Raw genomic sequence first — 11,071 nt, 5'->3', positions numbered from 1 at the left:
AGACTCTAAAAGTCCATCTGCATGGAGCTTCTTCATGCGTTTGACACCTATGTGACCAAGACGGCAGTGCCACAAGTATGTGGGACTATCATTATCAACCTTACATCTTTTGGTATTCACACTATGAATATGTGTAGCATTACGCTCGAGATTCATTAAGAATAAACCATTCACCATCGGAGCATGACCATAAAACATATCTCTCATATAAATAGAACAACCATTATTCTCGGATTTAAATGAGTAGCCATCTCGTATTAAATAAGATCCTGATACAATGTTCATGCTCAAAGCTGGCACTAAATGACAATTATTGAGGTTTAAAACTAATCCCGTAGGTAAATGTAGAGGTAGCGTGCCGACGGCGATCACATCGACCTTGGAACCATTCCCGACGCGCATCATCACCTCGTCCTTCGCCAGCCTCCGTTTATTCCGCAGCTCCTGCTTTGAGTTACAAATGTGAGCAACCGCACCGGTATCAAATACCCAGGAGCTACTATGAGTACTGGTAAGGTACACATTATATACATGTATATCACATATACCTTTCGTGATGCCGGCCTTCTTGTCTGCTAAGTATTTGGGGCAGTTCCGCTTCCAGTGACCACTTCCCTTGTAATAAAAACACTCAGTCTCAGGCTTGGGTCCATTCTTTGGCTTCTTCCCGGAAGCTTGCTTACCGGGCGCGGCAACTCCCTTGCCGTCCTTCTTGAAGTTCTTCTTACCCTTGCATTTCTTAAACTTAGTGGTTTTATTCACCATCAACACTTGATGTTCCTTTTTGACTTCTACCTCTGCTGATTTCAGCATTGCAAATACTTCAGGAATGGTCTTTTCCATCTCCTGCATATTGAAGTTCATCACAAAGCTCTTGTAGCTCGGTGGAAGCGACTGAAGGATTCTGTCAATGACTGCGTCATCCGGGAGATTAACTCCCAGCTGAGTCAAGCGGTTATGCAACCCAGACATTTTGAGTATGTGCTCACTGACAGAACTATTTTCCTCCATCTTACAGCTGAAGAACTTGTCGGAGACTTCATATCTCTCGACCCGGGCATGAGCTTGAAAAACCATTTTCAGCTCTTCAAACATCTCATATGCTCCGTGTCTCTCAAAACGCTTTTGGAGCCCCGGTTCTAAGCTGTAAAGCATGCCGCACTGAACGAGGGAGTAATCATCAGCACGTGTCTGCCAAGCGTTCATAACGTCTTGGTTCTACGGGACGGGTGCGTCACCTAGCGGTGCTTCTAGGACATAATCTTTCTTGGCAGCTATGAGGATGATCCTCAGGTTCCGGACCCAGTCCGTATAGTTGCTGCCATCGTCTTTCAGCTTGGTTTTCTCTAAGAACGCGTTGAAGTTGAGGACAACGTGGGCCATTTGATCTACAAGACATATTGTAAAGATTTTAGACTAAGTTTATGATAATTAAGTTCATCTAATCAAATTATTAAATGAACTCCCACTCAGATAGACATCCCTCCAGTCATCTAAGTATAACATGATCCGAGTAAACTAGGCCGTGTCTGATCATCACGTGAGACGGACTAGTCAACATCGGTGAACATCTTCATGTTGATTGTATCTTCTATACGACTCATGCTCGACCTTTCGGTCTTCTGTGTTCCGAGGCCATGTCTGTATATGCTAGGCTCGTCAAGTCAACCTAAGTGTATTGCGTGTGTAAATCTGTCTTACACCCGTCGTATTCAAACGTTAGAATCTATCACACCCGATCATCACGTGGTGCTTCGAAACAACGAACCTTCGCAACGATGCACAGTTAGGGGGAACACATTCTTGAAATTATTACGAGGGATCATCTTATTTAAGCTACCGTCGTTCTAAGCAAATAAGATGTAAAACATGATAAACATCACATGCAATCAAATAGTGACATGATATGGCCAATATCATTTGCTCCTTTGATCTCCATCTTCGGGGCTCCATGATCATCGTTGTCACCGGCATGACACCATGATCTCCATCATCATGATCTCCATCATCGTGTCTTCTTGAAGTTGTCTCGTCATCTATTACTTCTACTACTATGGCTAACGCTTTAGCAATAAAGTAAAGTAATTACATGACGTTTATGTTGACACGCAGGTCATAAATAAATAAAGACAACTCCTATGGCTCCTGCCGGTTGTCATACTCATCGACATGCAAGTCGTGATTCCTATTACAAGAACATGATCAATCTCATACATCACATATATCATTCATCATTCATCACAACCTTTGGCCATATCACATCACAAAACACTTGTTGCAAAAACAAGTTAGACGTTCTCTAATTGTTGTTGCAAGTTTTTACGTGGCTGCTATAGGTTTCTAGCAAGAAAGTTTCTTACCTACGCCAAAACCACAACGTGAATTGCCAATTTCTATTTACCCTTCATAAGGACCCTGTTCATCGAATCCGATCCGACTAAAGTGGGAGAGACAGACACCCGCCAGCCACCTTATGCAACTAGTGCATGTCAGTCGGTGGAACCGGTCTCACGTAAGCGTACGTGTAAGGTTGGTCCGGGCCGCTTCATCCCACGATGCCGCCAAATCAAGATAAGACTAGTAACGGCAAGCAAATTGACAATATCGACGCCCACAACTACTTTGTGTTCTACTCGTGCATAGTAACTACGCATAGACCTAGCTCATGATGCCACTGTTGGGGAACGTAGCAGAATTTTAAAATTTTCTACGCATCACCAAGATCAATCTATGGAGTCATCTAGCAACGAGGGAGAGAGGAGTGCATCTACATACCCTTGTAGATCGTGCGCGGAAGCGTTCAAGAGAACGGGGTTGATGGAGTCGTACTTGACGTGATCCAAATCACCGATGACCAAGTGCCGAACGGACAGCACCTCCGCGTTCAACACACGTACGGTTGGGAGACGTCTCCTCCTTCTTGATCCAGCAAGGGGGAAGGAGAGGTTGATGAAGATCTAGCAGCACGACGACGTGGTGGTGGAAGCAACGGTGATCTCGGCAGGGCTTCGCCAAGCGCAGGGAGACGGAGGAGTGTCACGGGAGGAAGCGGCTGCGCCTTGGATGTTGTCTGCAGCCCTCCCCTCACCCCTCTATTTATAGGGGAAAGGGGAAGGGGGCCGGCCCCCTCTAGATGAGATCTAGAGGGGGGGTGGCGGCCAAGGGGAGGGGGGCTTGCCCCCCCAAGCAAGGGGGCGCCCCCCTTAGGGTTTCCCCCAACCCTAGGCGCATGGGCCCTAGGGGGGTGTGGCGCCCCAGCCCACTTGGGCTGGTTCCCTTCTCCATACAGCTCATAAGGCCCTCCGGAAGAGGTGGACCCTCCCGGTGGACCCCCGGAACCCCTCCGGTGGCCCCGGTACAATACCGATATGCCCCCGAAACTTTCCGGTGACCATATGACAACTTCCCATATATAAATCTTTACCTCCGGACCATTCCGGAACTCCTCGTGACGTCCGGGATCTCATCCGGGACTCCGAACAACATTCGGTAATCACATACAAGTCTTCCTAACAACCCTAGCGTCACCGAACCTTAAGTGTGTAGACCCTATGGGTTCGGGAGACATGCAAACATGACCGAGACAACTCTCCGGTCAATAACCAACAGCGGGATCTGGATACCCATGTTGGCTCCCACATGCTCCACGACAATCTCATCGGATGAACCACGATGTCGAGGATTCAATCAATCCGTATACAATTCCCTTTGTCAATTGGTACGTTACTTGTCCGAGACTCGATCGTCGATATCCCAATACCTTGTTCAGTCTCATTACCCGCAAGTCACTTTACTCGTACCGTAATGCATGATCCCGTGATCAACCACTTGATCACATTGAGCTCATTATGATGATGCATTACCGAGTGGGCCCAAAGATACCTCTCCGTCATACGGAGTGACAAATCCCAATCTCAATTCGTGCCAACCCAACAGACACTTTCGGAGATACCTGTAATGTACCTTTATAGTCACCCAGTTACGTTGTGACGTTTGGCACACCCAAGGCACTCCTACGGTAACCGGGAGTTGCACAATCTCATGGTCTAAGGAAATGATACTTGACATTCAGAAAAGCTACAGCAAACGAACTACACGATCTTTGAGTTAAGCTTAGGATTGGGTCTTGTCCATCACATCATTCTCCTAATGATGTGATCCCGTTATCAATGACATCTAATGTCCATAGTCAGGAAACCATGACTATCCTTTGATCAACGAGCTAGTCAACTAGAGGCTCACTAGGGACGTGTTGTGGTCTATGTATTCACACATGTATTACGATTTCCGGATAACACAATTATAGCATGAACAATAGACAATTATCATGAACAAAGAAATATAATAATAACCATTTTATTATTGCCACTAGGGCATATTTCCAACACTTGGTAGCCCGTCGATTAGGAGAACGGTGCCCAAACGTTTCCTAGCTGTTGGGGATATAGCTACTAGGTATGACCCGCCCAGGAGGGGCCGGATCAATCCCAATGGCAGGTTACAAAAGAAGCCTAGTAATATTCAAGGTGATAGTTTGTTAAGACTTGTAGAAGGCCTAAGCCCAGAGGCGGCTTAAGGCCCAATATTGTAAACCACCATACGTAAGGAAAGACTTGTAAAGAAAGGCATATAAAAGAAGTCACCGAGCCGGACACGTTTTATGGGCCGGCTGGGACTCTGTAGGCCGTCAGGCGTCAACCCATGTATATAAGGGGACGGCCTGGCGGCGGCTTAGGACAAGAAAAACAACAACTCAAAGCCAGGCAAAGCGGATTCACTCCCTGGTCATCGAAACCCCAGCAATTCCAACATAACTAGACGTAGGCTTTTACCTTCATCGTAAGGGACCGAACTAGTATAAAAACCTCTCATGTCATTTATCCCGATTAACCCATTTAAGCTTCCTAGTTGCGATGGCCCTACGACTAAGTCCTTTTGCTAGGACATCTGCCGTGACAATTCCATGACACTAGCTAAGTGCTTGGTTGGGCTCAAAAACCCCGGGAAGCGCTTGTGGGACCCGCCTGGGAAGCACAACCCCCTGTGGTGGGTTTCTTCTCCGTGAAGGAAACAAGGAATCTGCCTGTCAAAGGCATTAATGTGCACCACTTTGCTACAGCGACTGGCGTCAGCCGTGGGGATGGGACGCAACATGTCCACCTTTTGACTTTGGGCGTCGGCGAGGCGTGCCATCCCCAAGGTCATCTACATTGATAACTGAGGATTCACCAACTCCACGTGTTGCTATAGGAACATCATGTAGCAGCCAACACGACATGGGGGTGCATGCCGCACCTCGTTGTCTCAGGCCGATACAGATGGCCCTCCCCTCTCTCCTCTGTTTGTGCTGGACATGTGTCAACCCCTTATAGGATAAGAGGAGGACCAGGTTCAGTATAAATAGAGGGTGACTGCAACCTAGCAAAGGGTTGGATCCATTAGCAATCTACCACACATTGTAACCTGTTCGTCAAGAACACAACAATATCGCCATAGCAGGAGTAGGGGGTTACACCTTGACGATGGCTCAAACCTGGGTAGTTTTGGTGTGCTTTACTTCGTGTTGTTTCCTTCCCCGATCACCGAGACCAAGTAGTGTAGCGTGTTCAGTCCCCGGCCGAACTCACACATGTTGTTTCCACACACCCACCAATGTCTGGTTCATAGACACCAACACAATTCATGTAAATCAAGCGCTATTCCAGCTAACTAATATAGCAATTAACGTGTGATATGCATAAGACATCGCTTCAATTTTTTTATTTACAACAATGTTGGATTTTCTTCTTCTATCTGAAAAAGACTTAAGCTATTATAAAAGTTCACCGTAAGTATAAAGCACCTCAAACATAATAAAAATTACATCAAGGGCCTTGGACCATGTCGCCAGAACGAGATGTCGATGCGTCGGTGATGGCGCTCCAATAATAGAGTCGGCCTAACCTTGTTGATGACAAACGAGAAGTCTTTGTGCACATGCCCCTAAGGACCAGTGCCCTAGAGCCGCAACCGTCGCGTTTGAAACCTTGAATCGATCTAAAGAACATGACATAAAATCACATCATTGCGTACACACAACGAGAAACCATAACCTTGCCGCCGTGAGGAGCTGGCCGAAATCTACGCCGGAGTTTCGTCTAATCTGTTTTGACTGACGAACTTGAGGAAGATCGGAGCATGTAAGACTGACTCAAAGAAGAAGCGTTGCCATCCGTCTAACGCCGCCCCCGTGAGGACTAAACCACTAACCTATCTACTACCCGAAGCCGAGGCACCACGATTCCCCTTCCTGCCACGGGCCGCCGGAGCAACGGGTAGAGGGGAGGAGAATCCACGAGGTCACCCATGGAGATAAAGGGAAGGAAGGCATTGCCCTAGTTGTTTTGCAAGAGGGGAAACAAAGACAATTGCCCACTGCTTTCATGTTGAGACAGGAGCACGTTGAATCTTTTTTCTAAGACAATTGAATGTTTTTTCTTCGACCATACAAAAGATGTAGGCATCAATGTATTAGAATAGAAAGAATGTAGGTTTGTTTTGAAATGTTGGTATGTTCATTTGAAAAGAAATAGAACTTTGTGCCAACAAAAATAAGGATTAGATTTGCTTTCCGTCTGTAAGATTTCGCTGTTGAGAGGATCAAACCTACGTCGCCAACGTGATTCAGGGCTAGTAAGCACTGGGCCTTCGCTCCCACCTTCGCTGGCCATGCTAGGCCTATTTGACGCCCCATGAACGAAGAAGTCCATGAGATGAAGAACCAAGAAATACGTTTGCAGGCAGATCCAATGTGGCGCTTCGGGCGCCCGTTACTATGCATTCTGCAAACGAACCCCTGGAGGCCTCCAAGCTGGGCCGACCCATTTAGCTATTTTACGTTTTTATTTTTTGACTTTTCTTTATTTAAATTTTGTGAACTTTTTCCAAAATCGGTGAAGTTTTTTTTGAAAACAATGAACGTTTTCAATTTTGTGAAATTTTTACAGAATTAATGAACTTTTTTAAAAATCGATGATTTTTTAAAAACAATGATTTTTACAGAAAGTTCTGCAAAATCAATGATTGTTTTAAAAATTCATTGTAATTTTTTCTAATTCAATTATTTTTTAAAAACAAATGATTGAATTTTTTTCAAATTCAATGAACTATTTTAAAATTTTATTAAAAAATTCAACATTGTTTAACTTTTTTCAAAATTGACGAATTTTTTTTGAAATTTTTGAAATTGGTTATTTTTATAAAATTCAATGAACTTTTTTTAAGTTTATGAACTTTTTTCAAAATCTGTGAACTTTTTTGAATTCATAATGTTTTCCATTTTTGCGATTTTTTTCTGTTTTCTTTTCGTTTTTACTTCTCAAATGTGAAAGTGTACATGGGCCGGCCGACCAGCGCCCGCGCATGGGCGCCAGGGGGCTTCCCTGGCGCCTGAAGCGCCGAATAGGAGCTCCCACGTTTGCGCGGCTATTCTGGACCAAAAAGAGGAAAAAAAAACTGGACCTGAAAGTAAAGCTCTGAAACTAGCAGTGATCGTCCAAATAGCTCGGAAACAAATGGTGCAACGAGGAGAGGTAACCGAGAGACATTTCCATGTGTCCAAACAGCGTTCCCCACTTGTGACCCGGAGCACATGTTTCCCGTCTCGCAGCAACGGAAGAAGGGGGTGGCACTGGCACGGCCACAAAACAGATTCTGCTAGGACATGGAGAATATACTAGGCGCACTTTCAGACAAACGAACAGCGAGACACTCGCACATGCTGCATGCCTCTGGACTCAAACCTGAACCGTATCAATGTTATGTCGTGGCTACCCTAAAAAAATATGTTATGTCGTGGCTGGCTTTTGTTTTCTACTTTGCACTACCAAGCAAAACAAACAGTTATACCTACGCATGACAGAAAGCGATGCCTGTACAGTACAGTACTCCACTGGGGACAGTGCTCTACTCTGCCTGCATTTAGTGAGGACGGCCGTGCGTAGGACCGGACGGCCCAGAATCAAGTGAACTCCCTTTTATTTACCCCCCTTTCCTCTCCAAGCCTTCTCCAGTGAATCGCCGGTGCGTGCTTGCCAATTGCACGCCGCGGTCCTGGTGAATTTTTACTCGCGGCCACGGGCTCATGGCTCAGGGCTGACGAGCACGCAGAAAACTCCAACGCGCGATCGCATTTGATGTTTCTGTTTGGTCGAAGCGGTCAAAAATCACAGCCCAACGCGGCTATCCAAACAAACAGGTGTCCGCATTTTGTTCTTCCGTAACCCATTTCCAGTTCAAATTTGAACAAGGTTTGCGTCGCACGCGGATATGAAACAGAGCACACACGCACGCTCCCCTTGGCCTCCCCCTGGCCCGCCCATCGGTGATATGTACGCGATCCCCCCTCCCCCTCCACACCCAACACCCTCCCGCCCTCGCCGCCATAGTGCTACTGCCCGTTTTCGGCTGCTTTTTCGCTGCCCTCATCCACACCCCTCCCCCCACCTGGCCGCCACATCAAAGGAGTTCTTGCTGGCGTTTGTGGCATCTTCTCGCCGTCGCCTGTGCTAGAGAAACCCCGACCACTGACACCACCCATTGGCCCCAACAACGCTCGCCTCGCGCTGCAAGGTCGTCGGTCGCCCTCGTCTCTGCTTCTGCAGGCCTGCTCGCCGGGGTGCTCTTCACCGTCCGTGACTCCACCACAACCGCAAGGTGTTCGACGCTTTGCTTGCAAGGTACCATGAATAATAGGGATGAGTATTGTTTCAACTACTTCATTTGCTCGTCAGATGATTCGTCGTCAGACAATAAGGATCTTGTGGTTGCTGCATTGCTAGGCAGCGGCGAGGTCCAGGAGATCAATCCCGGGCCATGCTCCAGCGTCGAACCACAATAGAGAGAGCGCTCATTGTCTTCTCTTCGCCGATTACTTTGAGAGCAACCCTCCTCTTCAAACCCCATCTTTTTCGGCGCCGCTTCTCGTTGGCGAGGCATGTGTTCAATTGTATTCCGGAGCGAGTGGTATAATATGATGATTACTTTGAGTGCAAGGAGGATGCCCTTGGTAAGGTTGGCTTCTTCTCTTATCAGAAATGCATTGCGGCTATGTATATGCTTGCATACGGAATTCCGGGTTATCTTGTGGATGAGTACATCTGCATGAGTGGGTCCACATGTCTCGCATCAATATACAGATTCTGCAAGGCTATGGTAGCAGTGTTTGGCCCTGAGTACCTGAGAGACTCAACTGCCGCAGATACAACCCGGTTGTTGACGACCAATGCAGATAGAGGCCTTCCGGAAATGCTTGGTAGCATAGATTGTATGCACTAAAAGTGGAAGAACAATCCATTTGCTTGATATGTGCAATACAAGGGGTATATGAAATGTTGCATTATCATACTAGAAGCAGTGGCTTCACAAGATCTTTGGATTTGACATTCTTTTTTCGCCATGGCTGGTTCACACAATGACATCAACATACTTTAGCGTTCTCCAGTGTCCGCAAGGCTTGCGGAAGGCTACTGCTCAGAGATCAACTTTGAGATCAATGACCACCGGTACAACAAGAGATACTACCTAGCTGATGGTATTTATCTTCAGTGGTCAACTCTTATGGAGACAATGTCCAATTCGAAAGCAGAGAAGAGATAGAGATTTTTCCAAGCACAAGAGAGCACTAAGAAGGATGTCGAGCGTGCTTTTGGTGCGCTTCAATCTCGATGTGCTATCGGTCTACACCTTGCACTGACATGAAGCACCGGCAAGCTTTGTGAGGTAATGACTACTTGTGTGATCATGCACATCATGATCATGGAGTCTGAGCGTGTTGGCAACATCTACCACCAAGAGTTCCAATTTCAGGGTAAAAATATTGTGCCTGAGCACCAAGAACCGACAACGTTTGAACAGTTCATCCAATTTCATCATGAAATGCATGATTGACAAACTCATATGCTACGCTAAAATGACTTGGTTGAGTACATGTGGACTCTCCTTGACAACCAATAGATGTATTGGTTCATTTTCTTTCGATGCATTTGTGACAATTTAAAATTGGTTATAAACTTTGTGGTTTTTATTTGGTTGTGAAACTATTTATTATTATGGTGCTATATGATTTATTTGTTTGTAAAACTATATGACATGTTTCTTTTAGTTAAAAAATGTCTACAATTGAACGCCGGCTAGCAGGGCGGACCAAATACATCGGCCATGTTGAGCACGGGAGCGAGTTGAAGGCACGCCACCATCATCACCCCTTCCTCACCGGAGCCGGACTAACCTTGTTATAATAGACAGTTAGGAAGTCGTCTTGCAAAGCAGTAATCATCGCCGATGAAGAAAATCGTAAATCGGAAGAACCAAACCTGTAAACACCCAAAGGAAGACGAACGAAGACCGGATCAAAATAGATCCATCGAAGACTAGCACCGACTGAATCTCGTGAGATCCGATGAGACACACCTCAACAAGCCCTCCGATGATGCTAGACGCATCGAGACGAGGATATAATGTAGGAGACATTATTCCTACTGAGGGACATCGCCGCCGGCACACATCCCTAACCAAGATGTTGAATTTAACAAGAACGAGAACGGGTCCCTCCCGCTGGCGAGGCCGAGGTCCTCCGTACCTCCATAGCCCAAAGGCCATTGTAGACGGGACGGACCGGCGGCGACGCCAACGAAAGGAGGATGAAAGCATGAGGTCTTCTCTTGTAGTGCAAGTATAAGCTGAAGTTGCAAATAGAGCTTAGGCTCAATGGAGCCCAATTTTTAAATTCAGAAATCCACTTTTGAGCTTCACTTTTTTTTGAAGAAAAAAATCTACAGAGGGATGTATACTACATATCTGCAATTTTTTTATTATGAATCAAGTTCTAATGTGAGCGGCAAAGAAAACATCATTATGATTTTGTTTAATCATATTTTGTGTGTGTAGACCACATCAAAACGCATTTCACAATGAAAATTTACTGAGACAATGTACACATCCCTATGTACATGTGGTTTTTTTGTTTCAGAATTTTTTGAAACTTAAAAGGTTGATTTTTTTAGAAAAAATCAAAATTTTGAGCTCCATGGAG

Source organism: Triticum urartu, chromosome 5 (genome assembly GCF_003073215.2).
Source record: "Triticum urartu cultivar G1812 chromosome 5, Tu2.1, whole genome shotgun sequence".
Lineage (NCBI taxonomy): Eukaryota > Viridiplantae > Streptophyta > Magnoliopsida > Poales > Poaceae > Triticum > Triticum urartu.
Note: the sequence above shows the minus strand (reverse complement) of the source record.